General features: G+C 48.8%; 2 pseudogenes; one reads left to right on the forward strand and one right to left on the reverse strand.

Moving 5' to 3' along the window:
* The window catches only part of LOC138287310 (zinc finger protein 850-like), a 369,596-nt pseudogene that overhangs the window by 307,081 nt on the left and 35,458 nt on the right, over window positions 1–27,057 (reverse strand).
* Window positions 1–27,057, forward strand: part of LOC138287311 (zinc finger protein 850-like) — a 257,681-nt pseudogene that overhangs the window by 87,773 nt on the left and 142,851 nt on the right.

The following is a 27,057-nucleotide window of genomic DNA, read 5'->3' on the forward strand; positions in this document are numbered from 1 at the left end:
TCCCACCGTTTCCTGCGGTGGGAGCTCTGCTGGCTCAGGATCCCCAGGGTGCACACGTCCTTGGCGATGGCATGCCACAACCCTTTCTTCTGATGGGCGCTGACTTGCAGAGGAGACACAGACAGAAGGTGTTGAGACGAGGCCACTCACCAGAAAAGCAGGATGTCTGCAGGGACACTGGTATGCCCCCGACCTCCTGGAGCACCTCTCAGCACTTCCTGGTGTACACAGAAACCCCGGCAGGTGTCCCAAAAGTAAAGGGGGAGTGGAAGAGAAAGAGACAAAACACTGCCACGTCTTGCGGGTCCAGCCAGGCACCCTGTATCTTCGGGGGGCAGATCATTGTTGACAGAGTGATAGTAGAGTTAGTGCACTCAACTTCCTTGAAACTGAATCTCTCTTTCTGATATGGGCATGGGAGCGGTAGAAGAACACCGGGATGCTCCAATACTTTTATTGGATAATAACTGTTGGCACAATTACTAACACTGCATTACCAAAAACCCAAACTGAGTACCATAACAATAAGTACTGCGACACTAGGGCTGGCTTCACAGAGATTCACTGTTGCACACTACAATTAGAACTGTGGTTGCACTTGTCATGCACAAGAGAGATAAACAAGGGTATTTTTTATATCACGTATAACTTTCCTGCATGGATAGGGTTAAACTAAAAGGAACAAAAACAATCCAAGAAATACAAATGTCCACTCTGAGTTTAAACAGTTAGGGTGGCACAGTTTGGTTTGGTTTCACTGTGTGTGTGAAAAACCCTTCAAAAGCAAATTCCTCAAAACTGAAACACAGGCATAAATGACACAATTTAAATCCAAGAGTTATGCTATTAGAGAAAGAAAAGTCACGTAAATGCTCTTTTAAAATTGGAGTCACTTTTTGTAGTACTTCAGCTCAAGCAGATTTCCTGAAGCACATTTAGGCAAGTAACTGCAATCTGCAATAATAATGTAGAATGTTCAGAAATGCAATTGTCTCTTCACGATAAGCACCATGCCAAACTACGAGGTCTGAAATACACCAGCTGTTCTAGGAAAGCGCAGCGCTCAAAGAACAAACTCCCTGGAGAATACTAGTCACTTAGCTGCAGTCTTTTCCGGAGTGCTGGAGGAATGCCTGGTGTCAGCTGGTATAGGAGCGAAGAAAAGAATTGCCTCGAAAGTCCAGAATACAAGGTTGACAGCAAGGGCTGGACTGCCAAATCAGATGCTGACATCAGGAAGCAAAACAAAGCCAAGCAGGGAGGCATGCTTCACTCTGCTATTTATAGCCAATCAGGAAACCAGTTGAGTTTCCACATGTGGATGAGTCACCACACCCAATTAGAAGCACATGTCTGCACCACACCCAATTAGAAGCACATGTCTACACCTGCTCACATTAGCAATCAAGCATTGGCAAAACAAACATTGATAAAACCAATTGTGTAACACAGCACTTTATGTTTACTTAGAAACATGAAGGTTTAACCAAGAACAGAGATATGATTTAACCCTAATCCCTGGGGATGCTGACAGATAACGCATGAGGCACCTTGGGGATTCCTGACAGAAGGATACCATGAACTCAACAATCCATTCTGTTACATAAATGGCTTACATCCAGCATATGACCCACATGAAGCACACATATGACCCTTACCTCTGCATACACATTTCATGCAGCCAGCACACACATACCTCGCCATGCAGCCATGTTGCATCCAATGTACCCATTATGTACTCACCTGTTGGTCTGGAGGCCCATACAACTGCCCATACAGGGGTACAACCCCATCCACAAGCTTCTCCAACTCCTTGGATGTGAAGGCTGGGGCTCTTTCCCCTGTAACACGGGCCATCGCAGGTTCCGGACACAGGTCACAGCAGCACACGCAGTGGAGATGTGCAATTCTATAAAGTCAGGAATCAAGTGAAGTGATACAGAGAAAATGGCGGTCACGTCCGCTGTGGTGAACACCGTCACCGCCGGCGTTAATCATCATTGGTTCCTGTATACCATAGAGCTCCGTGTTAGCCAATGACGAGTTGCACAGCGGTGCAGACCGGCGTCCGCCATGATGCCAATCACTGCCAGAGTGAGGTCACTTCCACCTGTCCCTGCATACAGGACAGGCAGTTGCCATTTCCTGATAGTAGTACTCATGTTGCACACAATATTGTGCGTCATTGGTATCGATAGTACACACCTTGACAATTCCAGTCCTCTACATATATATATATGTACTGTGTACTGTGATATTGTGTGTTGATACTTCCTGTAGTCACACAAATTTTTTTTGGCTCACTTAGGTACCAACCACTGCGGAGGGTGAGGAGGAGGAGGCAAGCTCCTGTGTACAGACCCCTAGTGGACTTGGCTTCACTGGAGGAGCGGCATATCATACTTACCTACCGTCTAGACAGGGCCACAATTACTGAGCAGTGTGCACAATTAGAGCCTGATCTAATTCCTACTATCCGTAGCACTGCAGCAATTCCCCCTGTAGTGCAGGTGCTCTCAGTGCTCCACTTCTGGCAAGTGGTTCATTCCAGGTGACAGTGGGCTTGGCTGTAGGAAGGTCACAGCCAATGTCTTCTGTAGTGCTTGGAAAGGTTTTGGCTGCCTTGCTCAAATATATGGACAGCTACATCTCATTCCCCCAGTGTGAAGATTTGCCCACTGTGAAAGCAGGATTCTACACCATGGGACACTTACCACATGTGATTGGGGAAACTGATGGGAACTATATTGCCTTGGTCCCTCCCAGGGCATGTGAGTAGGTCTACAGGAATAGGAAGAGTTTCCACTCAATTAATGTCCAGATGGTGTGCCTTGCTGATCAATCTGGGTTGGGTTCAAACTGGGGTGGCATGGTGAGCAAAATAATGGATGGATTAAACCCAGATCTGTGACTGGGGGTGAAGGTTTGATTGGTTCTACATTCCATCCATCCAGTTACGCTATCCCACAGCGTTTGTGTTTTGCTTTGATTTTGCCGCCCTAAGTGCACCGGGTATGCCCAGACGTGGGTCCCGGGCTCACTGTGCCACTGGATTCAAGCTAGCCTGGCTGATGAGGGGTGAAACCCCGAAACCGGTCCCAGGATGCTTGTTTCCGGTCTAGGGAGAACCTGGCCTGGCAGTTCGGGCTGGACTGTTCCCATGAGGAACAGGGTCAAGACTGATTTGCATATGGCTGGGTTCAAACTGGGGTGGCATGGTGAGCAAAATAATGGATGGATTAAACCCAGATCTGTGACTGGGGTGAATGTTTGATTGGTTCTGCATTCCGTCCATCCAGTTACGCTATCCCACAGCGTTTGTGTTTTGCTTTGATTTTGCCGCCCTAAGTGCACCGGGTATGCCCAGACGTGGGTCCCGGGCTCACTGTGCCACTGGATTCAAGCTAGCCTGGCTGATGAGGGGTGAAACCCCGAAACCGGTCCCAGGATGCTTGTTTCCGGTCCAGGGAGAACCTGGCCTGGCAGTTCGGGCTGGACTGTTCCCATGAGGAACAGGGTCAAGACTGATTTGCATATGGCTGGGTTCAAACTGGGATGGCATGGTGAGCAAAATAATGGATGGATTAAACCCGGATCTGTGACTGGGGGTGAATGTTTGATTGGTTCTGCATTCCGTCCATCCAGTTACGCTATCCCACAGCGTTTGTGTTTTGCTTTGATTGTGCCTTGCTGATCAATACATCTCCCACGTCACTGCCAAGTTTCCTGGATCTGTGCATGATGCATATGTATTGAGGAATAGCAGAGTCCCACAGGTGATGGCACAACTTCAGAGGCACAGAGTGTGGCTCATAAGTGAGACTGAATCTTCACACAATGTATGTCAGTGTATGCCAAATGGAGTTGTACTCTAGGCAATTTTACATTGGTAATGCGTGTCCCTCACTACTTCCAGGTGACTCAGGCTACCCAAACTTGTCCTAGCTGTTGACCCCTGATAGGAATCAGAGAACAGGGCCTGAGAATCGGTACAATGAGGGACATGGCCGTACCAGGAGAGTTGTAGAACGCACATTTGGTTTACTTAAAGCCAGGTTCAGGTGCCTCCATTGAAATGGTGGGTCCCTATGCTATGCCCCTAAGAAGGTCTGCCAGATTGTGGTGGTCTGCTGCATGCTGCACAATTTGACCCTCAGATGCCATGTGCCCTGCCTGAAGGAGGAGGGGGTTGACAATGCACCTGTGGCAGCAGTTGACACTGAAGACAGTGAGGAGGAGGATGTTAACGACAGGACACATATCATATAGCAGTACTTCCAATGACACTCAAGTAAGACTGTAGATCTGATCATATCTCTTATTAAGCTAAGTGCTGTGTGCCAGCTGTGTTGTGCCAATCACTGCCTATACATTTCTACTGACTGTCACTTATGCATTCCCTTTTTGCAGATGTTGGTGTGGTCATAACTGTGTGCTGATGTGATGACTACAGACTGCTTTAACACTTTTGTTGGATGGAATCACACATTATAGGACATTTGCACAGGATGATACAGTTAATTTCATTGCACATTTCGGTCTGATAAAGCACTATTACACAAGCTTTGTTCAAGGGTGTTTATTTAAGTTACTATGATAATGGGATAGTGCTATGGAGTGGGGTGATGGTTGAAGAAAACTTCAGTGTGGTGGCTCACTTTGTGTGTAGCTCAGGTCCAGTGTCCATAGGCCGAAGATAAGCAATGGCAGTCCAAAGTGAACAAGATGACTCAGTGGCACATATGGGGAACACTCTTGAGGGGCTCATTTTCTGGTGGTGGTCTTGCTCTTGGCAACAGTCTAGGTCGCAGGGAACTTTTGCGGGGTGGTTCTTCTGCTGCAAAGGAAGTGGTGCTGTTGTACTGTGAGTCTTGTGGTAGGTCATCCTGGCCACTAGCTGCAGCAGATGTTGATGGCTGGTGAGTGGACTTGCTAGTGGAAGTGGGCTGGTATTATCTGTTCTCCTGCATGGTGTTGGCCATGTCACCCAGCACCCCTACAATGGAGCTGACCTCTTGGTGGTGTACCCCCTGCAGGCGCTGGTACTCCTGCATGATGCTGATCAACTGGCCCATCCTGTCCTGTGATTTCTGGTATACCCGAGGACATGTGAGAATGTCTCCTTGGCAGCTGGTTCCCTGGGCCTGGCCTTCCCCTGGAGCACAGCTGACCTCCTACTGCCCCTGTGTCTGTTTCCCCTGAACAGTGTGCCCACTCTCACTTACACCAGGACCTTCATTGTCTTGTCTGTGTGGTCTCGGCTCGGGTCCCAGTGCAGGTGGGCATACTATTGAGCGACATGTCCTGGGGACAGGGGTTTGGGGACGTTGGCTGGCTGCTGTGGTGTTGGAGTCAGAGTGGGGGGGCTGTGGTGGACTGGCTGTAGGATGTGAAAGCCAACTGACCTGTGGTCGCAGATGGGCCAGGGAGTTCATCCAGCTCGGGACATCCAGAGTTGCTGTCATCACTGAGGGCATCTTCTGGAGGAGGACTGGGTTGAAGTGGCAGCTGCTTGCAGCTGACATTGGCTGGGGCACCTGTGGGGATGTAAGTGATTTGTTAGGTTAATTGTCTGTCACATTTTCCGCATTTCTACTTTCCCTATGGGTTGCTGTTGTCCTCATACCTTTGGTCCTGTATGATTATGGATTGTGGGATTGGTTGTTCTACAGGCTGTCCATGCAGTGCTGGGAGGGGTGTGCTTGCAGTGGGTAGTGCATGCAGGGGTACAAATTTAAGTTTGGTCACTGGGGTGGTGCACTGTGTGGGATGGAGTGGGGTGTAGAGAGTCGGTGACAGGGAGACATGCCATGCAGCTATTGGTGGAGGTAGGTATTAATGTGACTTACCAGTGTCCAGCCCTCCAGTGACTCCAGTGAGGCCCTCAAGATGCAGGATTGCCAAGACTTGCTCCTCCCATGGTGTGAACTGTGGGGGAGGAGGTGGGAGTCTACCGCCAGTCCTCATGATGGCGAGTTGGTGCCTTGATGTAATCGAACGCACCTTGCCCTGTAGGCCGTTCCACCTCTTTCAAATGTTTTCCCTTGTGTGTGGATGTTGTCCCAGGGAGTTCACCCTGTCCACAAGCCTCCTCCATAGCTCCATCTTCCTGGCAATGGAGATCTGCTGGACCTCTACCCTGACAATTTCCTCCACCATCACCCGCAACTCCTCATCTGTGAAACAGGGGTGCTTTTGTGGGGACATGCCTATTGTCTGTTGTGTGTGTTATGCAGTGGGTGTTCAGTGTTGTGGTAGGGTGTGAGGTGTGTGATGCGTGACTGATGTATAGGTAGATGTGTGTGTGAGCGGTTCTCTAAGTGCTTGACCTGGCAAGGTGTAGCAGTCGTTTCGTGTTTACAAAGGATTGCGGGGGGTGTTTTATTGTGCTGTTGGTGGGTGTGTGTGTATATGTGTCAGGTGTGGGTTTTTTGATCTGACCAATGTTGGCCTGAAGTGGTGTTGGGTGCCCAATTCCACCGTGGCGGTGTGCACTACCGTTAAATGTCCACTGTGGTGATTTGTGGGTCATAATTTGGAGGGTGGTGTTTTGATGGTGTGGCAGTGAGGGTGGTGGGTCTGAGAGTTTTTCGCCTTCGTTGGCGGACTTGTGGTTGTGGCTGGTTTCTGTCAGTTTTCTGTTTGTGTGTCATAATCTGGCAGGTGGATTACCGCCTCCACGGCAGTCTTTGGTAAAGACCGCCAATGTGATAATGACCACCAAAGTGTCCAATTTGGAGAAGTTCCATCAGATCTTTTATACATGAAAACCACAAAGACGTGAAAATATATTGTCCGATCAGAATAACAGAAACTTAATTTCTTCAAGTACATGGCGTGATGTTGATCAGAAGTTGCATGGTTTTACACATATATTAGGTATCTAACCAATTCATGATGGCAGCGTGATACAAGATGACCACAAGCGTGAACTTCACATTACTCAAATGGTTGGGACTTTCCAAGGCGTCAACCCCTACCCTGTCCTATGTGGACATCCAGATAGCTGTTTATTGCTGGGCAAATGAAGCAATTCATGTCGCGTGAGGTGTCTTTTTCAAGCAAGCCTTAGATGTCAGGGTACATTAGTTTAATAAAGGTCATCCAGCCCTTTGCAAATGGATCATCATTGAGTATCACAGAATGAGGACAAGCCTGAGGAAATACAAAATTGATTTGTTACCCAGTTTCCACACTTTGACGGTTGTGGTCACTTCTAGCTTCTCCATCGCAGTGCACAGGTGGTACCAAGAACCTAAACATGTGTGACTAATGCATTTTTGTGTGGTAATGCGGACCACCACACTCAAATGTGTTAGTCTAACCTCTGATGCGTGTTACTTGGAAGGGCTGCAGCTTCACTTCCCATCAGCATCTTCCAAACACCGGTGCAGAGGGTTGAGTTGTATCTGGTGTTTACAGAAAGGTGGCAACTAGAGATGACGGCCTATATTTCATTAGATACATGCTTGAAGTAAATTGGGCAGCTTTTTTCTAATTCCCCCTTTTCTGTAGGTTATTCTTTATATTTGATAGGGCTGTGTATTAAGCTAGATTTCAGGCGTGACACCAGAGACTGCCTGTTTGCTGCTTTGTTGACCTTTAGGATAGCCGCCTTTCGCATAGACAAATACTGGCCGTCTGTTAAAGTTTTCACACACTGCAAAGGGCCGGACATGGTTCTTCAGTAGACTTTGTATGAAATCATCTGTGTTCATTTTAACATGGCCTCTGTCTTTATTTACTTTATTTAGCAGACAGGTGTGATATGGAAAGCATATTGACATTACTTTTGAAAGTATGCAAAGATAAGGTGAAAAATACCAGCTTGAAGTGACTTTTAAAAATGTTATTACGACCGGGGCGTTACAATTCTGGCCATGCCGGTATAAAACTGTCAAGGAGGCAACGCCACTGATCACCTCCCTCCAAACAATGGTTGAATTACAAAGCAAAAAAGCAAGGGTTGCCACCTTTTCGAGAGAAAAATACTGACAATTTGTTCATGTTTTAAGATTCTACAAAGGCCTAAACTGGATACTCAAACTAGACTTTTCATGAAATTGTCTGTATTTACCTTTAACATGGCTTTACTGTTTTGTTTACTTTAACTGCCAGTCATGGATTATTAAGGCAGCTATATTAAGTGCGGCTGAAAAGAGGAAAAGTACTGGTTTTAGGTGATTTTTTTCTGCTTTTTTCTGGCCGGGACATTAACATACTGGTCATGCCTGTAAAGAACTGGCCAGGTGGTAACCCTAACTCATATATCATAAGACACTCCTCTTCCAATCAATCAATTAATCAGTATTTCTAGAGCACAGCACTGCCACCCCTGGGGGTATCTGGGCACTGGGAGCAATGTCTCTGTCGAACAGCTAGGTCTTGAGTCTCTTCCTGAAGTCCGCCAGTGAGGGTGATTTTCGGAAGGGGAGGGTTAGGTCATTCCATGCTTTGGAGACGATGTAGGACAAGGAGCGGCCACCGTTGTGGTTGCGCTGGATTCTGGGTATGTACCTGAAGGCCAGTGAGGAGCGCCGGTGTCTGGCGGGCTGATAGAGGATTATATGGTGGTTGATGTAGGCTGGTCCTTGATCACTTAGAGCTTTGTAGACAAGCATGAAGAGCTTGAACTGGCATCTCTTCTGGGAGCCACTGGAGGTTTGTGAGGTGGGGGGTGATGTGGGTGCATTTGGGGAGGTCTAGGACGAGTCTGGCTGCCGCATTCTCTATGGTCTAGAGCATCCTGAGGAGCTAGGAAGAGATGCCGGAGTAGAGATTCTGCAGAACATAGGGAGGGTGTAGGTCGGGAGACAACTGTGTTGTTTGTAATTCATGGGGAGTTTGCTGTCAAGGATGATGCTGAGGTTGCACGTGTGGTCTGTAGCTGTGGAAGTGGGTCTGAGTTCAGCTGGCCACCAGCTATTGACCCATATGGATGTGTTTCTCTGAGGATCAGCAATTTCGTTTTGTCGCAGCTGAGTTTGAGGCAGTTTGTTTTCATCCAGTCGGCTATGTTAGCCAAGTTTGTCCTGGTGGTGGAGGGGTCTTCTGTGAACGAGAAGATGAGCTGGGATACGTCTGCATAGGAGATGATGTTCAGTCCGTGGAATCTGATGGTGTCAGCCAGGGTGATCATGTAGGTGTTGAACAAAGTGGGGCTGAGGGATGATCCTCGGGGTACACTGCATATGATGTTTTTGGGTGTGGATGTGAAGAGCGGCAGCCTGACACTATGGGTATGTCCTGTCAGGAAGGAGGTGATCCATTTGAAGGCGTCTTCCTGTATGCTAATGCTGTGGAGTCTGTTGATGAGGGTGTGATGGGAGACAGTGTTGAAAGCAGCTGATAGGTCAAAAAGGTTAAGGGGAGAGTCTTCCCCTGTGATCAAGTTGCTTTCTTCCAGGTACCTGGTGAGCTTTTCAGCAATGGCCTTGTCCAGAACTTTGGCAGGGTAGGGAAGCAGAGGAATGGGTTGGTAAGTTTTTAGTTGTCTGAGGTTGGTGGAGGGTTTGCTTTCCAAGAGCTTCCATTTGTCCGTACAAACACCTAGGGTGATGAAGGTGTGGAGGAAGCTGGTAGGTTCCATGCTGATGTGGTTGATTCAGACTTGGAACAGGTGGTGGGGGCATGAGTTGGTGAATTAATCTACGTGCTCTTATCAGCTAAGGTCTGGTGTGAAAAACACTGCTTGGTCTACCATGTGGAAAAACACAGCTTGGAAAAAACACAGCTCATCTGCAATGTCTCAACTGCAATGTCTAACCCCACATTAAAGCCAATAGGCAGCTAACCTAAATATCAAATGTTATGTCTAATGTCATGTCAAAGCCAACAGGCAGCTAAACTGAATACAGAATGTAATGGCTAATGCCATGTCAAAGCCAATAGGCAGCTGAACTGAATACAGAATGTAATGGCTAATGCCATGTCAAAGCCAATAGGCAGCTAAACTGAATACAGAATGTAATGGCTAATGCCATGTTAAAGCCAATAGGCAGCTAAACTGAATGCAAAATGTAATGGCTAACTCCATGGTAAAGGCAATAGGCAGCTAAACTGATCAAAACATATTGGCGGTCATTCCGACCCTGGCGGTAAAATCTGCCAGGGCCGGGGACCGCGGATGCACCGCCAACAGGCTGGCAGTGCATCCATGGGCATTCCGTCAGAAACGGGAAACCGGCGGTGTCCCGCCGGTTTCCCGCTGCCCTGGGGAATCCTCCACGGTGGCGCTGCAAGCAGCGCCGCCATGGGGATTCCGACCCCCTTACTGCCATCCTGTTCCTGGCGGTTTTCGCCGCCAGGAACAGGATGGCGGTAACGGGTGTCGTTGGGGCCCCTGGGGGCCCCTGCAGTGCCCATGCCAATGGCATGGGCACTGCAGGGGCCCCCTAACAGGGCCCCACCAAGATTTTCAGTGTCTGCCATGCAGACACTGAAAATCGCGACGGGTGTAAATGCACCCGTCGCACCCTTTCCACTCCGCCGGCTCCATTCGGAGCCGGCATCCTCGTGGAAGGGGGTTTCCCGATGGGCGGGCGGCCTTCTGGCGGGCGCCCGCCCGCCCAGCGGGAAACTCAGAATAACCGCGGCGGTCTTCTGACCGCGCAGCGGTATTCTGGCGGCTCCCGCCGGCCCTGCGGTTACCGCGGCCGGCGGGAGTCAGAATGACCCCCATAATGTGCTACTGGTGAACATTGAGCAACTAATATGCGCAGTGTGAAACACAAAGTCATTGGTCAAACACCATTAATAGCATCACACTAATTCTCTGTTTTACTCATACACACAATGAATGTCTCATACAGGTAACACGTGAACGCACACACATAACATGCACAGGATGTTAGCATCAGGATCTGGGTTAGTGCACAGAAGCAGAACTCTACATGAGTGGGCAGTAAGCGCTACATTCATGTGACACAGTTCACAACTACTGATTTACAAAACTCGGAGAAACCATCTCTCTACATGATAAAACCATGACAGGGATTTTAGGCAACTGTCCAACAAATGAGGGCATGCTTTGGTTGCCCCTCCAGGTCCAGGTCAAGGGACAAGCCTAAACCTTTACACACATACATCAGATCAGTGTGACACTGGGGAAAAAAGAAAAACCATGACGCCAGATGGTCGAGGGTAGGCACTCAGGGCAGGATAAAACAAATTGACACCATGCACCGGACATTCCCACCCCAACACTAATGGTAACCCTATGAAGCACCCTACAAAGTTAGGGTTACTTACACACAGAGGGCTCCTAATCCAAGCCAGGAGTCAATCTCCCCACTGGAGGTCAGGTATAAAGACTTATCACACATTACAATAATCAGTTGACCAATCACTGGTTGTGTCAAGACTTTGGGGGTCATTACGACCCTGGCGGTTGGAGACCGCCAGGGCTAATGTGGCGTCCGTACCGCCAACAGGCTGGCGGTACGGAGACCCATATTACGACCGCGGCGGTAGCGCCGCGGTCGCACCGCAAGCAGCGCTGCCCTAGGGATTATGACTCCCCTACCGCCAGCCTGTTTCTGCCGGTTTGCACCGCCAGGAAGAGGCTGGCGGTAAGGGGAGTCCTGGGGCCCCTGCACTGCCCATGCCACTGGCATGGGCAGTGCAGGGGCCCCCTAACAGGGCCCCGTGCAGCTTTTCACTGTCTGCATAGCAGACAGTGAAAAGCGCGACGGGTGCTACTGCACCCGTCGCACGGCCGCAACACCGCCGGCTCCATTAGGAGCCGGCTCCTATGTTGCGGCCGCATCCCCGCTGGGCCGGCGGGCGTAAACTACTGCACCCGTCGCACGGCCGCAACACCGCCGGCTCCATTAGGAGCCGGCTCCTATGTTGCGGCCGCATCCCCGCTGGGCCGGCGGGCGTAAACTAGGTTTGTGCCCGCCGGCCCAGCGGGGATGTTGTAATGGGGTCCGCGGGAGTGTGGCCGCATTGGCGGCCGCACGGCGGTTACCGCTTGGCGGGCGGCAGTAGCCGCCCGCCAAGCTTGTAATGACCCCCTCAGTTTTTGGGGCAGTAGTCACCAATGTCTAAAGGATTACCACTGTGTGACCAAACAAGCCCTGGTCGGTCTCTAGGACCAGTCACTGAGGGCCAGTGATCGGGTCGGACAGCAGTCCCAGTTTTATTTTATTTGCCTCAAATGTTCACCTACGAGTCTTCTACAGGTGCTGCAGGAGGTAGAGAATAGGTTGGGTTTGACATAAAGAGTGTCCGGTGTTCACCCACTAGTCTCCTACAGGTGCTGCCAGAGAGGGTATAGAAAAGTTTTGGTTTTAAATAAAGTGTCTGGTGTGCACCCTACAGCTGTCTACAGGTGCTGCTGGACAGAGTGAAGAATAGGTTGGGTTTGACAGAGAGAGATGCTCATAAACGGGCGCTGTTAGCATTTAAATGATCACACTCCTGTTTGCAGTACTTGAGTAGGGGGAGTCACAGAGAAGTTGGTGTTGCCTCAACCCTTCTCCTCAATGCTTACAAGACTGTCTTGCTTTTACTTTTTACATCATGAAGCCTTGATTTTGAAATGCATGATGAACTCACCGAGCTAATGGTCCATCTGAACAAGGGAGGAGGGGACATGATTCAGCTTTTCTAATCCATCTGAGGCCACTCATCGTCCATACTATATTCTGTTTGTTGCGCTTGCACTGCTCCCACAAATCAATCTGAGGAGAGCAACTTAATTTTCTGCCACCAATCTCACATTCATTCACATTTACAGAACGTTTGCAGAATTTTCAATTGTACATTTTGAGCCTTTTCTTACATACACTTTATTAATCTCTAAATAATACTTGGTTTTCTAAGCAGTCACAGGGACCCCTGAGTAGGTTTCACAGACGTCAACGGTTCCCTGGACCACAGGTTAAGAATCACTGTCCCAGACACACATTTCAGTATTCTCTCTTCTTAAATAACAAAATCACTAAAGAGTTGACAGAATGTGAGTGAATGAATCAATCAAGAATTATTTTAGAATTAATGTGCATTAGTGTACATTGCATGAAAGTGTTACATCAATAGTACAGAAGAATACATCAATGACAAAAATGCATTTAACATTAGTTAATCTATTCATAAACGGTAGTAGGGAAACAAGGAACTACTGCACCAAAAGTATAAGTTACATCTAATGTCTAAAAACGAACTTAAAGCAATCAATAGTTTAAAATATCAATGGTTGAATGGCACTTGCAGAAATATGTTCCAGCAGCTTCCTCCTTCCTATGGATGACGTGAATTGTTAGGCTAATGACATCAATTTATGACTTAAACTCACACACTCTCTAGTTTCAATATGTTTCATACTTTTGGGAAAGTATTACAGAACACTTGGGTCATGTGATATTAGGAGGAAAGTTATTACATATTTACAGTTTCTCACATTAGCTTTTTTTTTTTTTAATAGCGTTATTTTCATTTTAAGGGCAACAATACATTGACAAAAGCAGCTTGAAAAATGCAATCCTGTTTTATTGTTATTTGTCTCCTTGGAGTCACACAACTGGCTGTGTGAGCGACTGTGTGCAGCTCATTATTCTGCGCATCTGCACTGAAAGCTAGAGACAGATTTCTTATCAATCAACAAACCATTTAAATTATTCAAACATCCTCACTGCCCTCTGCCCAGGTGCAGAAGACAATTCTCAGTGAACCCCCGCCATGTCATGCAGACAGGTAGGCATGAGGCAGGAAGAAAAACTGTGGTAACAATCTTTCTGGTGGATACTCTTATCTGCCTGCAGATTCCTCACCTGTAGAATACTCTCAGGCGCCACTATGGAAACTTCAAAGCTCTCACATCGCCGGTAGGGAGAGTTGGTTCGCATCAGGCCCAAAGGTGGCATTTGATGATGCCACCAGAGCAATATAGAGCACAAGCACATCAGTTTCCATCCATTTTTTCCCAGCTTCAAGGCCAGCAGATTAACTAACATTGACATTAATTAATTTGGGACCTTATTAACTCTCCCTATAACACATCCATCAAACGGCGAGGTTGATGGATCAATGAGGAATCTGCAAGTAGATAGAGTAAACCCCAGAAAGACTGTTACCACAGCTTAGTAACCTCTTGCTCCGATGGACTTGGTGGTGGGTCGACGCACTGACAAGATTATGTCTATCACCTCTGGTGGCAGCTGCACGGAGTTCAGATGTCCCTGCTCAATCTTCAGGCACGAAGGTGAAGGCCTTGGAAACTGGGATGCAGCAGCATTCCCTCCGACTGGGAGAGAAGGTCTAGTCTGCATGGCAGCTTCCGAAGGGGACATATGGAGAAGCGCTGAAGGTCTTCATACCACACTCCTGCTGGCCAATCAGGGGCGATGAGAAAGACTTGCAACTGATCTTGGTGTAACTTCTTCAGAACCCAAGAAATCAAAAGAAATGTGTAGTGCAGTTAAAACTTCCACCTAAACTGAAACGTGGCCCCAATACACCCATGAATGGATACTGTAGGGCACAGCCCTTGTGGCATTGAGCATTTTCCCAAAAAGTGAACAAGCCCACCTGAGGAGTACCTAACCGGGTGAAGATGTCCTGGACTAATATCCCTAGTGGATGCCACTCCTGGTCGGCAAGATAATGCTTGCTGAGACTGTCAGCTCTGAAATTCAAGGAAAATCCACTAGGTGGCCAATGGTGATCCAAAGTCCTTGGTGGTGTGGCCAAGACCAGTCTTAATTCTTGCAGGCAAAATAGATGAGACCGTATTCCCCCTAGCTTATTGACGTAGCACACCACTCCGTAGTTGTCTGCTAGGATCTGGACGGACCAACCTTGGGTGGAAGAGAAGAAGGCCTTGAGTGCCAGCCACATTGCCTGCAGTTCCAACAGAGCCTGTTCTTCCAGAGACCAAAAACTCTGATCACCAGATCCTCTAGGCAAGCCCCCCACCCTGAAGTGGCAGCATTTGTTACTACTGTAGCCACGGTTGAAGGGGGAGCAAAGGCCATCTTGCAACTCAGTTTTACCTAATTCCCCCATTCAACCACTTCTGCTGCAGCACTTCTGGAGATTATGATGGAGTCCAACAGATCTCCCATGTACTGTAGCCACTGCCCACAGAGGCACCATTGTAGGGCGTACATGTACCAACATTCATATGGGACTAGGAGAATGCAGGAACCCATCAGACCTAGGAGTCAGAGGACCTACAGAACTGGGACCTTTGCACTGTGTTGAAAAGAGGGAACCATTTCCCCTGAATGTCTGCAATCCTTTGAGGTGGAGGAACGGCATGGGGAAGAGTGGTGTCCAGTGCTGACCCTATAAAGCGGAGTCGTTGGAAGGACGTTGGGTGGGATTCTGGCTCATTTGTTGAGAAACTCAGGTCGAACAGTAGGGCTACTCTTGACTGCAGACTGGGAGATACCACCATTGGCGATCCAAGTCTGATTAGGAAGTCATCCAGGTACGGCGGGAATATAGGTGTGCACAACCTTTGAAAATGGGTTGTAAACACTGCCACCACCTTTGTGACAACTGAGGTGCCGATATTAACTCAAATGGGAGCACAACAAACTAGTAGCACATAGAACTTACAACAAAACAAGATACCTCTGATGCAAATGCAGGATCGGGATGTGGAAGTACCTATACTGCTGGTTGAGTGACACCATACAATCTCCAGCTTCCAAAGCTAGCAACACTTGAGCTAGGGCCTGCCGCTTTAACTTTTTCTTTTTGAACTGTAGTGTGGTCAGAAGCAGTGTCAACTGTGTTTCTCGTCCCCGACCCGGGCCATGAAGAGCCTTGCCTCATGTCCTTGATGGCCTTTGAGGGCTTGCTCTGCCAGGAGTTACAGGACCAGGAGTCGTAGTCTGAACCGAGGCACTTGTGGCAGATGAAGTGCGGATCTATTAGGGACACCAGTCCTTCCCAATCCTTACAGAGCCTGAACACGGATATCTTAGGACGGGACATAGTAGTGCGCTTGTTGGAAAAATTCCTGTGGGAAAACTCAAGATTCTTTGAGTGAGCGAGCTCCATATCTGCATCGAAAGAGTAGACAAAAGTAACTGATGTCCTGGTACTGGTGTAAGCGCTATATGGCTTTGGTGACACCAATGAATGTTACTTTTGGCACCAATACAATGCCAGGCGTCCTAGCAGTAGAGTACTAGTGTAGGAGGCTGGCCTGGCTTGTAGTGGGTACCTTGGGTACTTACACCTTATACCAGGTCCAGGTATCCCTTATTAGTGAAGTAGTAGTGTTCTAGCAGCTTAGGCTGATAGAGGTAGCTATAGCAGAGCAGCTTAGGCTGAACTAGGAGACATGCAAAGCTCCTGCAATACCACTTATAGTTACACAGTACTTATACACAAGTAAAGACAATACTCAGTGTTACCAAAAGTAAAGGTATTTATTTGGGTGACAAAGTACCAAAAATATCTTAGAGACAATATTCCTTCTGGAGGTGGGTATTATTCTACACAATATATACACTAGACACCAACATTAGACAAGTAATTAGTCATAGAACAATGTAAACAATAGGAAATGCTATAGATTGCAATGGGAGAAAATAGGTCTAGGGGCAACACAAACCATACACTAAGAAAGTGGAATGCAAATCACAAATTCCCCCCTAGACAACCGTAGTGTGTGCAGAATCGCTGGGAGAGTAAGAATACAGTAAAGGTAAGTAAATTACCCAAACCCAGAGCTCAGAAAACCAGGAGTAAAGGACTGCAAGTTTCCTTAGGACACACTACACCTCGTGATTGGGATTTTGCAGCAACCAAGTCTGCAAAGAACAACTGCTGGATTCCTGTACCTGAAGACCTGCAAATGAAGAGGACCAAGTCCAGAAGTCAAAAGAAGTTCCGGGAAGGACAGGAGCCCCTGCCAACCCAGAAGAGGGTACAAAAGAAGAGTACCCAGTTAGTTGAAGACTGCAGGAATGCACCCTAGGAACATGCCAGCGGGTTTCTGTGTGATGCAAAGGATGTCCCACAACGTGAAGATCGTTGCAGACGTAATTTTGTGTTGGAAGTCACCAACAAGCCTTGGCTACGACAAAAGTGCGTTTTGCATCAAAATGGTGCTGGATGGACCCAGGAGGGACCTGGGGGCCTCAACTCTGTGTGAGGAGGAAGAGGGAGCTCTCAACATTTTAGAGAGCCCTCCGGATGCCAGCCAGCACCCCGAGGAGTCACAGGATCCGGGGACAAAGGAGGTGCAAAATGCGGTTGATGCACCACAACAAAAGAAGGTCCCACGCCACCGGAGAACAACTCAGCAAGTTGAGCATCACAGGATGGAGTGCTGGGTACATGGGCCAGGCTGTGCACGAAGGATTTTGCAAACAGTGCACAGAGGCCTCAGGAGGTGAAGAAAACACAGTACACAGGGGTACCATCGCTCTCAGGGAAGGCAAGGTCTTACCTACTTCAAATGGCGTCAGCAGGACCTCAGGACAGTCTATGTCGATGATGTCCGCCCTCTGTGTCCTTAGGAGCAAGCTCGTTTCTGTGAGAGGAGTCCAAGCGTACAGTGCCTGCTTGGAGCAGGGGAGTGACTTTGTCACTCCACTGGCCCTTCTGGTGCAGGATGAAGACAGGGAGTCCCCAGAGTGTGCACACCGTGGAAACTGTTGCAGCTGCTGACTTGGAGCTGAGGTTGCAGAAGAAAAGTATCTCTTGTGGATACTTTGTTGCAGTTACAGCGTTTCTTGAGCAGGCTGCGGTTGATCCTAGGTCAGAGGATGCCGAAGTTGTTGCAGAGGAGTCCTGAAGGAAACTTGCAAGCAGAATCTGAAAAGAACCCACAGCAGGGACCCTAAATAGCCCTGAGAGGGGGATTGGCTACCTTATCAGGTATGGGCCTATCAGGAGGGGTCTCTGACGTCACCTGCTGGCACTGGCCGCTCAGAGCCCTCCAGAGTACCCCCACACCTTTCAAAGCAAGATGGCTGAAGTCTGGGACACACTGGAGGAGCTCTGGGCACCACCCCTGGGGTGGTGATGGACAGGGGTGTGGTCACTCCCCTTTCCTTTGTCCAGTTTCCCACCAGAGCAGGAAAGAAGGGGTCCCCGAACCGGTGTAGACTGATTTATGCAAAGAATGCACCATCTGTGCCCTTCAAAGCATTACCAGAGGCTGGGGGAGGCTACCACTTCCCAGCCTGTAACCCCTATTTCCAAAGGGAGAGGGTGTAACACCCTGTTCTCAGAGGAAATGCTTTGTTCTGCCTTCCTTCGACTGGGCTGCCCAGACCCCAGGAGGCCCAAACCCGGTCTGTGAGGTGGCAGCAGCTGCAGAGCAAGCCTCAGAGAGGTGGTTTGGCAGTACTGGGGGTCCATGGTGGAGCCCCCAGGATGCATGGAGTTGGCTCCCAATACCAGATTTGGAACGGGGGGACAATTCCATGATCTTAGACATGTTACATGGTCATATTCGAAGTCACCATTGTGAAGCTACATATGGGTATTGACCTAAATGTAGTTCACACGTGTAATGGCGTCCCCCACTCACAAAATCCGGGGAAATGGCCGTGAACTATGTGGGGGCACTTTTGCTAGTGCAAGGGTGACCTCACACTTAGTAACTTTGCACCTAACTTTCAGCAGGTGAAGGTTACACATATAGGTGACTTATAGTCATATAAGTGCAGTGAAAATGGCTGTGAAATAGTGTGTGCACCATTTCATGCAGGCTGCAATGGCAGTCCTGTGTAAGGGTTTGTCTGAGCTCCATATGGGTGGCAAAAGAAATGCTGCAGCCCATATGGATCTCCTGGAACCCCAATGCCCTGGGTACCTAGGTACCATATACTAGGGACTTATAAGGGGGGTCCAGTGTGCCAATTTAAATTGGTAAATGAAGTCACTGGCCTACAGTAACAAATTTAAAAGCAGAGAGAGCATTAGCACTGAGGTTCTGGTTAGCAGAGCCTCAGTGACACAGTCAAGCACTACTGACAACACATACATTAGGCCACAAACTATGAGCACTGGAGTCCTGGCTAGCACGATCCCAGTGAGACAGGCAAAATACACTGACATATAGGTTTTTATCTATGAGCACTGGTGTCATGGCTAGCAGGCTCCCAGTGACACAGTAAAAACACACTGACACACACTCACAAACAGACCAAAAGTAGGGGTAACCATGCTAGAAAGAGGCTTCTTTCTCACAACTAGCCTTGAATATTCCGGATCCAGACTGGCACCTGCAGATTATGCTATAGGGGAGGAATCATCAGGTAGAAGTATCCATCAGAAGTGATCTCTCTTTAGTGACAGGTGCTGAGACACTTGACTCTCATTGGGTCACAAAGCCTTCAATACGAAACATGCCAGGATGTACAGAACTCTGGCAACATAGATGTGCTGTGTTCATTCTGGTAGTTAACAGCAAGTAACAGTTTCATTTTCAAGTTCTGAAAGTGACCTCATCCCAAACTACCACTATTAGGATCAGGTGATGGTGGTCAGCAGCAGGGACTCAGCACTTTACTATTAATTCAATGAAATGCATTAGTTTTTATCCATCTTAGGCTACTGAAGATGTTTCCATTTCTTTCTTCTCACATGAATATTTTATCAGAGAACTAATTTATCTACACAAGGCTGGACTATGAGAATACTCTATTTGGTCGGCTCGAGCAACACAAATGCACATTTAAGATGATTCAGAAAGCTGCGGTCTATCTTACTTGTGGTCCGAGAAAGTCACAACTGCATCACAAATGTACATTTTTTACTCACGAGGCAGCACACACACTTTAAGTCCTTGCATTCACCAGCAGAGCTATAAAAAATGAGAGTTCCTTTTTGCTTTTAAAATAAATCTGAATATCATTTGTGTTTCTTTTCTTCTCAATCCAGATTTCTTTTCCCGTGCCAAGGTTCTAGAAATGTATAGAATTTAGTCAATAGTTCTGGATTCTAGCTTCTAAGAGCTGCGATTCTTTACTGTTGAAGATTCAATCTTTACTTAACGGTCAAGCCTTCAGAAACCTATTAGGATCTAAACGTTTCAACATATTTTTCTCCTATCAACAGTTTTGCCATCTTACACTGATTCTATCCTTGCACCAGTCAGAATTTGGTTGAATGATTCTCTGCAAATAACAAACTCATAAAATATATTTACGGGAGTGGCTAAGATGGCCACCGCTTAGGAGCCTTTCTCCTGAACTCCGCCATTGGCCTTGAGAAACACCAGCTTGTGCGCCCTGTCATGCAACCAGTAGCCACAGGCAGTGTCCCCTGGTGCCGTGCGGGCCCCTGAGACTGGCCGCAGAACCGGAGCGTGGCCCGGCAGATGGCGAAAGCAGGGCTGAGGCAGATCGCGAATGGCGTGGAGGCCTCTCGGGTCCCTGCCGGGGTGAGGAGGCCCGGTCTGCGGGGGGATGTTGTGTGGAGGCACCCCCCGGTGCACGACCCAACGGCCTGGTGCGTGTCTCCTGGGGCCCTTGTGTGGCGCCGGGGGCGCTGACTGGTTGCCTACGGAAGGGAGCTGAGGAGGACCACGTGTGTCGCGGAAACTGGGGGCTTTCGAGGCCCAACTGGATGCGAGGAGTGGTCAGACTTCCCCCCTGATCGCCGGTTGGGCGAAGGAGAGAAGCCGGAGCCGTGCTGGCCTAAAGGAAGGACAAGACAGGCCTAGCGGAGCGGAGGCCCATGGGCGCTTGAGTGGCTGCAGGGCAGGTAGAAGGTGACGTAATCAAACGGCAGAGAGCGGGAGCACCGAGGCCGTTGGGGGACGTGAAATAAGAGCGGCTGCGTTGCGCGGCCAGAGAAGCGAGCCAATCTTCCACGTGAGGATCTGGGACGGGGCGACTTACCGATCAGACCAGAGACTCAGAGACTGCCTGGGACCCTGGGCTACGGGTAGGCGAGGGGGGGGGTGAGCGGACACCCTGACCCGGAGACCTACGTGAACTGAGGGCTGACACCGGACCTGACGACTCAGGTATCAGCGACGGTACAGAGACACTCAACGAGCCGAGGACGCAGCTGGTGGACTATATTTCCAATAAGGTCAGAGATCCCTCACGGGATGGCCGCAATGATGTCCCAGAGACATAACAAGAAGGAGGGTTCCCTCAAGGACCTCTTCAACAAAATTCCAGCCAAGAAGGCGCAGCCATTCGAGCCCCCGGTGACAGAACGTGGAGAGTCGGTAGACCAAGGAACATAGGGAGACGGAGAAGCACCCCTGACTAGTTCCTTCATGGAGCAGCTATTTGGGTCCCTACGTGGAGACTTGAAACAAGAAATAGTGGCGGAGGTCAAAGAACTTAAACGAGAAGTTGTGGATCTGGGTCAATGAGTAGACACACTAGAACAAGCCTGTGATGCGCGAGAGGAAGAACTGGACTGCTACAAGAGGGAGCCTCTTACCCTACAGGACAAGAATCAAGAACTGCAATACCAGATTGAGGACTTGGAGACGCTCCAATATTCGAATAAAGGGTGTACCATCGCAAGCGGTGACAGGAGTGCTAGAGGACTTTGTGGTTCGCCTTTTCCAACATGTAGCACCGGCCCTAAAGGATCAGACTGTGATGCTTGACAGAACACACAGGGTTGGCCGTCCGGTCTGCTCACAAGGTCAAGCTCAGGACACACTGACCTGCCTGCATCACTACAAAGGGAGACCATAATGTCAGTGGTCTGAGACCAACCATTAATTGACTTTGAGGGTTTTCGAGTTGGCTTATTCCAGGACTTATTGACGCTGACGCTACAGCATTGTAGAGTGTTCTGAACTGTAACAGACTTCCTAAGAGAAAGTGGTATTAGATATAAGTGGGGCCATCCTTTCCGCCTCCACTTCGTCTGACAAAATGAAACCCACAGCATCTGCACGTTGGAGGAGGCACAGGCCATGGATGGAATGCCATCCCCCCTCAGAGACATGGCACAGTTGCCAAAGGAACGAGAGCAGCAACCGCAAATTGATGGGGGGGCACTCAAAAACTGAGGCCAGATGTTCCAAACATCATAAGCTCACAAAGGCAGAGAGGGCGACATTACTTAAAAGCCTACGCAGCCATGACAGCGTCTCAGAAGTGGATTCGGACCAATGAAGATCCACATACAATCTTGACAAAGAACTGCGGCCCGATGGGCAGTTAGAGAAGCAGAGCACAATCTGGTGAAGGCAAAGGGACACTTGATTGAGACCGCCGTGTGGCGGAGCTCCAATCCCCTCAACAGTGGAGGTCGCCTGACGACGGAATGAGGACCGGGCTCACCTCCAGATTGATCTACGTTTGTTCTCAGACGGGGAACACTTCTCAGTTTATACCTTGTTGTTTGTTCTCTCTTTCCCTACTCCCTATCCCTCTATCCTGAGTTTGCAGGGCCACACCTTACCCCCTTGCCAGTCACGGGTACACATACCTGGGTATTTGTCCTATTGGGTAAAGGGTTCAATCAACACCGTATCGGTAAGCCTCACCTTCCCCATGACCACTGTCCTTAGTCTAAATGTTCAGGGTCTTAATGCAGCTGTGAAACGTCAAGCACTGCTGATACAGCTCAGAGACGCAAGGGCTGATCTTTGCCTCCTACAGGAAACTCATCTAGTTCGCTCAGACTGGAAAAGGCTGAGATCACGCTGGTTTGACAGACAATTTCACTCCTCAGGCCCCGGGAGGCGGGCAGGGGTAGCAATCCTTTTGGCCACCAACTTCCTATGACGGCACTTGGTGTACAAGCCTAGATTCCTGGGAGACTTCTCTCCCTTCACATAGACCTTCGAGGCCATAGGCTGATGGTAGCTACCATTTACGTTCCGATCGAACAGCAGGCACGATTCTTAAGAGATGCCCAGGGGAGGGTTCTGGCTACCCTGGACGAGGACATTGTGGTGGAGGGAGACTTTCACCTAGTGCCAGACACCCAGCTTGACAGATCAGTTCAGAGATATGGCCATGTGGGTGCCTTCCCAAAGAATTTCCGGGAGTGGGTGGGGGCGGCAGTACTCATAGATGTCTGGCGCAAGCAGCACCCGATGGAGAGGGAATACTTTTTCTTCTCTGCTGCACACCAGACCTACGCATGCATTGACCTTTTCCTCACCTCACCACGCGTTACCAACCGGGTAACCAAGACTAAGATCGGGATGGCATCCCTGTCGGATCACACCCCGCTCAAGCTGTCGCTCAGCCTTTCACCAAACGCCCCAGATGCAAAATGTTGGCACCTTAATACGAGACTCCTATCATACAAGGACACTAGCAGAAACTGAGGACACAATAAAGCATTACCTAGACACAAATGACACCCCTGAGGTCAGTGTTGCCACTTTATGGAAAACTCTTAAAGCAGTTATTAGGGGACATGGCATAGCGATAGTGGTGAGTCTAAATAAGGCCAGACGGGAAAAACGCCAGCAGCTAGAGGATGACATAAGGAGTCTGGAAGTCACCCATGGCCGGACTGGGTATTTGGTAGTGAGGAGACAACTTTGCACTCTCCGTAAGCAGCTACAAACCTTAGACGGGAATAAGGCAGAATACGCCCTATTACAGACTAAGCAGAAATACTACGCAGGGGGTAATAAAGCGGGTCACCTACTGCCTCACCGACTCAGTGTACAGGCTGCAGGACGACGTGTGGTGGAGCTCCAATTGCCTAATGGCACATGGACCTACCAAGAGGAGCTAATTTTACACCAGTTTGAACGGTTCTACTCTGACTTGTACACAGCGGAAGAACTTGATGAGAAGGGAGTGGGTGGCTATCTGAACTCTGTCCCCCTGACCCGAATCCCCCCACCTGATAGTGAACTAATGGACGGGGATATCACTACAGCGGAGGTCCTTGCGGCCATACACCGTTTACAACCAGGTAAAGCGCCTGGTGCGGACGGCTTTCAATCGGAATTCTATAAGTCCTTTGATGCCCAGCTAGCACCAGTGCTGGCTCAATTATACAATATTTTAAGCACAGCTTCCCCCTCCCCCACAATGCAACTAGGCGTGGTGACCGTTATCCCTAAGCCGGGGAAGGACCCACGCCTGTGCTCCTCATACCGACCCATCACATTACTGAATGTGGACGCCAAGATCTTTACGGGAGTCCTAGCCCACAGGCTGAACCCATACCTGCAGGGCCTGATCGACCCGGACCAAACTGGGTTCAGCCCCGAGCACTCCTGTAGCGCTAATAATAAAAGATTATGCTATTTACCGGACAAGGTACATCGCGCCCAAATCCTAGCCCTTCTTCTTTGTATTGACGCAGAAAAGGCCTTTGACCGGCTCCACTGGTATTACCTCCATGAGGTTCTGAGGCATTTCGGGCTTGGTTCCAGATTACGCGACTGGATACGGTGCAATTATGATAAACCTAGAGGTACACTGCAGGGCTGCCCCCTCTCGCCTCTACTTTTTGTCCTATACATGGAGCCCTTTGCTGAATGTATACGCAATCATCCAGATCTAACTGGGCTACCGATGGGTGGTAGAACGCATAAACTGGCTCTCTACACAGATGATTTGCTGCTCCATACCTCTCAACCTCAAATCTCCCTGGCAGGTGTCATGACATAACTGATAACATTTGGTAAAGTCTCAGGCTTTAAAACCAATCTCACCAAATCATCGATACTGAACTTAACTATCCCAGAGACGGAAAGGTGCTCTCTAGAGGCAAGGCTCCCCTTCTCATGGGCCGCACAAGAAATCATGTATCTGGGCCTGAAAAAAAGATCCCATGCCCGAAGCGACGGCAGCATGTAACTACACAAGTATATTGGATACTGCTCGCACTGAACTGACGAAATGGAGGGCCTACAGCCTCTTGTGGCTGGGTCATATAGCTGCGATTAAGATGACTCTTCTGCCTAAAATACTTTACCTCATGCAGACACTGCCGCTGCAGCCACCTCCCCACCTGCTAGACAAGTTGCAGGCACTTATATGGGAGTATATTTGGAGTGGCAAGAGGGCTAGAATGTCAAAGGGCCAGGCATGCCTATCTCAGGCAGAGGGAGGCCTGGGTGTCAGGCATCTGCTTAGCTACTATTATGCAGCTCAGCTGCACTATATGGTCAAATGGTCCCGCCCGCACATGTAAAAATACTGGTGTTTTATCGACCAGGCAGTAGCGGGAATGCACATATGGAAGGTGCCATGGCTACCTAGAAGGCACTGACCGCCCGGAGTGTATGTTTCCCCAGTCCTGCGGGTTACGATGGGAGCATGGGACAGGGTATAGATGGCAAAGGGACTGTCCATGCCGATCTCCCCCCAGACACCGCTTAACGGCAACCTCGCAATTGGGGAGCCTGCTTATCTAACATGGCAGGACTCACAGTGCAAGAGAATCGTGGACCTCTTTAATGAGAAAGGTGTCATGGACTTTAGCTGACTATAGGCAGAGTATGGTTTCCCTGACAACGCATACTGGCAATACGTAGCTGTCTACCACTGGGTAACCTCCCCCGCAATACGTCCGCATGCGAGCAGACCCCTAACTTGCTTCAAACAGTGGCTCCTAACTAGGGAAACGGACAAGCGAATCCTGTCCGATATTTACACCTTTTTGGTTATGCCGACCACGCTTCTCCCCACACCAGCCAAACGCAGATGGGAGTTCGAATGCGAGTGCACCTTTACAGATCGAGAGTGGCAGGATATTTTACACAGGGCACGAGTGCCAGCCCGCGCCACAACCACCAAAGAAATGTTCCTGAAAATAGCCCACCACATGTATTATACACCGGCTTGGATGGCTAAATGGGGGGTGCATAGCGATGGTAAGTGTTGGTGTGGATGCAGACTGTAGTGCACACTTTTGTTGTGGCACTGTCCAAAAGTTACCCCCTTTTGGGGCCCAATTCTCCAAGCAATAGATGATATTTATAACACCAACATACCACAGTTTCCTAGTTATATCCTGCTGGGCCTCCCCAACCGCCAAACATGCTGCTCTGCTCCGCTAGGGGCCGGGCTATTACTCTGGCCTTGGGAGATGCTAAGCAGCTACTGCTGGTGCGCTGGGGCTCGGAGTCTATCCCCACTCACACTGACTGGTTACACAAATTGTGGACACTTATGGGCATGGAAAAACTGACGGCAGCAGCAACCGGTACACTACCCTGCTTCGATAAAACATGGTGCCCGGCTCTCAGATATATGGCAGCAGAGCTTAGGGAACTGACCGGCCACTCATACTTCCGCATCCTGCGGTTGACAAGGACAGTAAATTCTCATGACTGTACCAATAAACTTACCCCTGACAAACAATTCCGGCTGATAATCTGAGCTCTGGCTGGGCCAACGATTGACAACAGCAAACCACTGAAATAAGGTATCCCCCGCCTCTACACCCCTCTCCCTTCTCATCTTTCCTTCTTTTTTGTTTCCCCCCCACAGGCCAATGGTTGTAGGTGGGAGATATTGTAATGTTCTTTAAAATAAATAAAAGAGATCTTAAACCATAAAGTATATTTACATACAATTAATCTAACAATAAATCATTTAAATAGTCCATGGTGAGCCATCCAGTCTCCCAAGGATGGAGCTGTTGAACACCACTGTGGAAGTACCACTATGGTGGGTGCATTAACAAATGAATGTGATGATGGAAATGAGCATCACTTCTCCTGCATTAGATCTTGGGAGGTAAATGCTGAGCACAGCAAACATTAACCCAGAGTGTTACAGTTCACATTTTCCTACTTTCGATTCTTATGCTTTTGGACACTGTTCTCTTGCCACTGTCACTAAACCATCTTGCATAAAGCGCCAAACACCACATTCAGCTATGAATATTCTCCAGTGTGTGCTTGTTTAATCGGTTTGAGTGGGTTGGGTTTATAGGTTTTAGCACTAATACCAGAAGTTAGCTGAAATACACGTGTTAGTCCAAGCATTGGTCATAGTGTTGCTTTCACAGGCAGCATGATCAAGTGTGCTTGGATGTTTTTCTTTAGAACTTTACTTCATCAAAGAAAAAACACACTTTTCCTTTTAGTCCACACTCTGTTGATGTCTTAATGTGTTGATTGCAACTTCTTTTCTTTTTCTTATATGTAGAGAAATTAAATGAGCAACCACTGACAAC

Source organism: Pleurodeles waltl, chromosome 4_1 (genome assembly GCF_031143425.1).
Source record: "Pleurodeles waltl isolate 20211129_DDA chromosome 4_1, aPleWal1.hap1.20221129, whole genome shotgun sequence".
In the NCBI taxonomy this organism is placed as follows: Eukaryota; Metazoa; Chordata; class Amphibia; order Caudata; family Salamandridae; genus Pleurodeles; species Pleurodeles waltl.